The sequence below is a fragment of the Triticum aestivum genome, chromosome 2A (assembly GCF_018294505.1).
Source record: "Triticum aestivum cultivar Chinese Spring chromosome 2A, IWGSC CS RefSeq v2.1, whole genome shotgun sequence".
Classification (NCBI taxonomy): Eukaryota; Viridiplantae; Streptophyta; class Magnoliopsida; order Poales; family Poaceae; genus Triticum; species Triticum aestivum.
The window spans coordinates 515,043,246-515,048,285 of NC_057797.1; the positions used below are offsets into that span (position 1 = coordinate 515,043,246).

The following is a 5,040-nucleotide window of genomic DNA, read 5'->3' on the forward strand; positions in this document are numbered from 1 at the left end:
ATGACATGATGTAGAGGGATAAACTCAAGGAATATGATATAAACCCCATCTTTTTATCCTCGATGGCAACAATACAATACGTGCCTTGCTTCCCCTGCTGTCACTGGGAAAAGACACCGCAAGATTGAACCCAAAGTTAAGCACTTCTCCCATTGCAAGAAAGATCAATCTATGATAGATGGCAACAATACAATACGTGCCTTGCTGCCCCTTGCTGCCCATATTTCTTTTCACATAGTTATTCCACACTTAACTTGATAATTAAGTAGATTATATTAAGAAAATACATCTCAAATTTCTTCAACAAGAATAACCACTCAAATATATATTTATATTCATACACCTCAAACAGTACAGCTGTACAAGTGTATTACAAATCTTTGGAAAAAGAAAATGGAGGGAGACTAAACTATGCTAATCTATACAACAATGCCAAACAAACTTAGACCAACCTAAAAATATCTCTGGGTCAACCAGAATAGCAGGACACATTTGAGACACACACTGACCACCACCCTCACGTGCACAATAGATTAATAGTCAATGGGTCAGCAATATAGTCTATGTATGGGCTTCAACCTTCAGCCAATTAGAAGCTAGCACCTGTGAGAACAATGGAGAAGGGGATGGGCAGCCATACCAGCCAAGGAAGATGGTTTTCTGATATTAAAAGAAGAGACAGCAGAGCAAGCCATTGCCAAGACTTCACACATCTCCATTTTTCCCCAAATAGCCAAACCAGCAGCTTGTCTTCCTCCCACTGTCTTCATCTTTCTATCTGCAACCAACAAAGATCCAAGAAAAATAAGTAGAGATGGTGAGCTGAGAAATCATAGTAGATCGAAGGAGGAAGGCTAGAGCAAGAAGTTAGCCTACTGGACTGGGATCTGGAAGTAGGAGCAGCACTAGTAGGAACAACAGAGAAGGCAAAAGAAGAAAGGTGAGTTCTTCTTCTTCTGTCATTCCTTTAGCAGTCACACTCACAAAGAAGCCCAACCCAGATGCACCCACAATATTCCTCACTAGTTCTTCACAAATGCACACAAAAGCTAAATCATTCCAGTAGTATCATCTATCACAGATCTTAAAATCAACAGTACAAGAAATCATGTATAATGCCTTAATCAAGTAAAATAAAATGGAGCAAGATAACGTACAACATTAGTACACCAACATCTTGCACAATAGGAACTGATTCAGTACACACACATGCACATGAGACTAAATTAATTTACCAAATCTGAGAACTTGAGCATAAAAAAGAAAGAATTAGGGAGGGGACAAGGGCATCACTAACCCGCACTTATGCTCGATCTGCTCCATGGCCATGCCTTTGAATTCTTATCTGCAACACCCAGCGGCACCGCAGACACCAACACCGACAGCTTCAATCTGGAGCAGATGAATCACAGCACAACAAGAACCTAACCTCCAAGTCAAATCTGAGAGGGGATTAGAGATTAGGGATTTGGGATCAGGGGAGAGAGAGAGAGGTCCGGCAGTGGCGGAGCAGCATGTTCCCATCGCTGGCGGCGTGGCCGATCTGTCTAGGTTAGGAGCAGAGGAATAGGAGGGAGAGAAGACATGTGCGTGTGTTCTGTTCTTTTTTTTTTTGAACTGGTGTGTTCTGTTCTTGGTGGACTAGTATTGGTGTGTGTTGTGTTCGATGGAGGACTAGTAGAGGAGAGAGAGAGACTTGGAAATTGAGAAAGGGAGAGGGCACGTGGAGGTTTCTAGTAGTGGTAATTACCCAGGTGCACATCTAATAATTGTCTATTCTAAATCCACCTACTAAAGCAATCTTAGTAAAAAAGGAAAAATAGGTAATAAAAGAAATAATTATGTCCGACTGTAAGATGACCACACTGCACCGACGTATAATTTTATTTCCCTCGTGTTCACTCGACTTAGTCTCGAAATATATATTTGCCGAACTGCAGGAAGCGAGTACAGCCCGGAGAAGGAGGCGCTACAGAAGCAAATTGAGTCCGGATCTGAGTACAAAAACTCAGGCAAGCTCTCCTTGATCAGGCTGAGTAGAACTTTTTCTGAAGAAAAAAACACTATTCTCTACTATGTTATCATCAACTTGCATAAAATGGTTTGGTAATAAATTGTGTGGAGTGACTGTTGACATATAGTTGGGTTAGCTGATGGAGCAGCTAATCCATTGATTTATTTATTTTATAATTATTCAGTGGGTAGAGGGCGCCCTAGATGGACATACGGGAAGGTGGGGCCCTCTACATATGGCTAGTATATTAAGATTAAATAACTTTCACTCATTTTATGTGCCATACTACAACCGTATCAACCATGGTCTCATCTATGACGAGTTGAGCCCAACACCATCAAGTTATTATACTCTTGACATGGGTAAGTAGTAGTAGGATGGGCGATGAGTTCCCACGCTAATGCCGGATGAGTGCATTAGCAAGCGCTATATATTCAGCGTTGGTGGAGTGCGGGTTCCGAAACCCGACACAACAGCTAGTGACCACTAGCCGGGTGGAGATATAATATACATAATGGAAACAAGTTTTATGTTCTGAACCATGTCTCGCATCTAAGGAAATGCAGATGGCAATTATGGTTTCGAGCTCTATGGGTAAAGTGATACAAACTCTGCAGAGTTAAAGTAAAACATGAATTCATGCCAGTCTCTTGGATTGGGGACTACGGGGACCTAATGGTGGTCTATCTCGCAATACGAGTGTTTGATAGTTTTTTATAAATTGAAATAAACTTTCTGCAAAAAATATTTATTTATTTTACAGGAGTTGAGTTGAGGTAGGACTTGTTGATTTATATTGAGCTATCATGAGTGTGCATTTTTCTATTTGAGATTGCTGAGTACTTTGTACTCACTCTTGCTATTAATCGTCTCTTTCCTGGTGCAAAGCTTGTATGATAATCCTACTGGACCAAGTGAGGAGAGCAATGGTGATGGATACAACTACACAGGGGACATAGATGTGGATCCATCCAGTGCCATGTACGATCTGGATGCTACATATGGGGGCTGGGATGAATAAGTAACTATGATCTAGCTATGTAATCCAAGAACTATTTTATCACAATCAAATCTTGGACCGCTAGTTGGAACTCCAGTTTTAGGACATGTAATAATTTGATGAACATGTGAGAAGCCTACTTGAGACTTCAGCCCTGTGTGGCATGGTATTGTAATATAGATGACCATCTCTAGCTATTCCTTGTTGCAAATCTCTGACATGAATTATTATTTGAAAACACAAGATTTTGTCAAGAAATAATCCAAGGACTAGTGCATTATCTATATTAATAATGACACGGGTCGTCACAGGTGGTATCAGAGCAATGGTTTCGAGGGCCACACAGATAGTGAGAGATGGTTGGAATAGTTTAGTTGGAACCCATACTTGCTATAATGCACCACTAATTAATTCCATATCATATTATTCTATCCAGTAACTTTAGATGACTACCATGCTAATTAGAAGCCTGTTGCAGGATGGTTTGAGTTAGAATTCCACCATCAAGGGTTCATGGCCAGCATGTCCTACTACTTTGGAAAATGATGCAGGAGCTTGGGGCACCATGTCCACAATTCTTTGAAGAGATGCCAGATGATGGAACACACTCCTACGGACGCGTAGTTGTGGTACTCAACGGTGTTCCATCAGACATGGACTTCTACGCGGAGCTCTCCACAATGCAGCGGTCCTTCGATGACACCCTACCAATGCAAGAGGTTGCCAAGGAAGCTGTGCATGGACTGCGAGCACGCTTTGGTGAGAATTGCGCACCACCGGATACCGTGACTTGCCAGCACTTGATTCTGGAAGTTTTGGGCAAAACCATCAGCAAGGACTAGAGTAGCAAGCCTGGGTGTCGGGTCTTCATCAGCACAACCAACACCTGCCGCTTCAACAGTTAGCACCACTTCTAGTATGACAATGATTGCTGATGCGATGATGTATCATACAATGAAGGAGGAGCTTATTAGACATCGGGAAGCAACCCAATTCTGGTATCAATGCTATCAGATGAGCGGACATGATAGGATTATGCTTTAGGGAGCACTAAATGCTATGCCGGGAGGTCCTCTTAATCCTATAATAGTACCAGGTGATGTTCAAGAGGAAGAAGGGGAGGATCCAGATGAAGTAGAACTAGAGGAACCGGAAGAAGTTGAGGGAGTAGAGAACCCAGATGAGCCACTAGTTCCACCCTAACCAGACGTACCACCTGCACCACCCCAGCCACTACCTGAACATATAGCTGAACCAGAACCAGCCCTACAGCCAGATATAGAGCAGCAGCTACACCACTTCCCTATCCCACGACCACACCAACCTGACTTTATCCACCCACACATGAGTGTCAGCTCGAGGGAGTACAGGGAGACTGCTACCTATGCAAGGGTACTTGGACTTGGCGCGAGTGGCAGCGGCAGAAGCAATTGAAGTGGCAGCGGTAGCAACTATGGTGGTGGCAGCGGCATCGCCTAATCAAGTTCCAATCTGCCAGACTCTTAGGCATGGGACCCCTTGGTCATAGACTAGTCTTTTGGGATCAGCAGTAGTTAGTGTAGTGGCAGCCTGAATATGTGTGTTTATGTAAGATATGTGTGAACTGCAATGACAGAGTATGTCCCCTATTGTAACACCCCGGATGTAACTTTCCCAATTTGTACTCCAACTCTTGTCGTTTCCGGCGTTAAGTTATTTTATTTTTCTCAGGTTCGGGTTTTTGTCTCTGTGTGTTGTTGTCGTTGTCATGCATCTCATATCATGTCATCATGTGCATTACATTTGCATACGTGTTTCATCTCATGCATTCGAGCATTTTCCCCGTTGTCCATTTTGCATTCCGGCGCTTCGTTCTCCTCCGGTGGTCATTTCTAGCCTTTTTTCGTGTGTGGGGATTAAACATTTCCGGATTGGACCGAGACTTACCAAGCGACCTTGTTTTATTACCGATAGACCGCCTGTCAAGTTTCGTATCATTTGGACTTCGTTTGATACTCCAATGGTTAATCGAGGGACCGAAAAGGCC

General features: G+C 42.9%; 2 long non-coding RNA genes across 2 annotated transcripts; one reads left to right on the top strand and one right to left on the bottom strand.

Moving 5' to 3' along the window:
- Positions 1–310: 310 nt before the first annotated feature.
- LOC123189176 (uncharacterized) lies at positions 311–1,949 on the bottom strand. Its single transcript, XR_006495628.1, has 2 exons — positions 1,298–1,949; positions 311–778 (listed from the first exon to the last, which is right to left on the bottom strand). It is a non-coding gene; the product is annotated as an uncharacterized lncRNA (long non-coding RNA).
- Positions 707–3,201, top strand: LOC123189177 (uncharacterized). The gene is made up of 2 exons (XR_006495629.1): positions 707–940; positions 1,941–3,201. It is a non-coding gene; the product is annotated as an uncharacterized lncRNA (long non-coding RNA).
- The last annotated feature ends 1,839 nt before the right edge of the window (positions 3,202–5,040 follow it).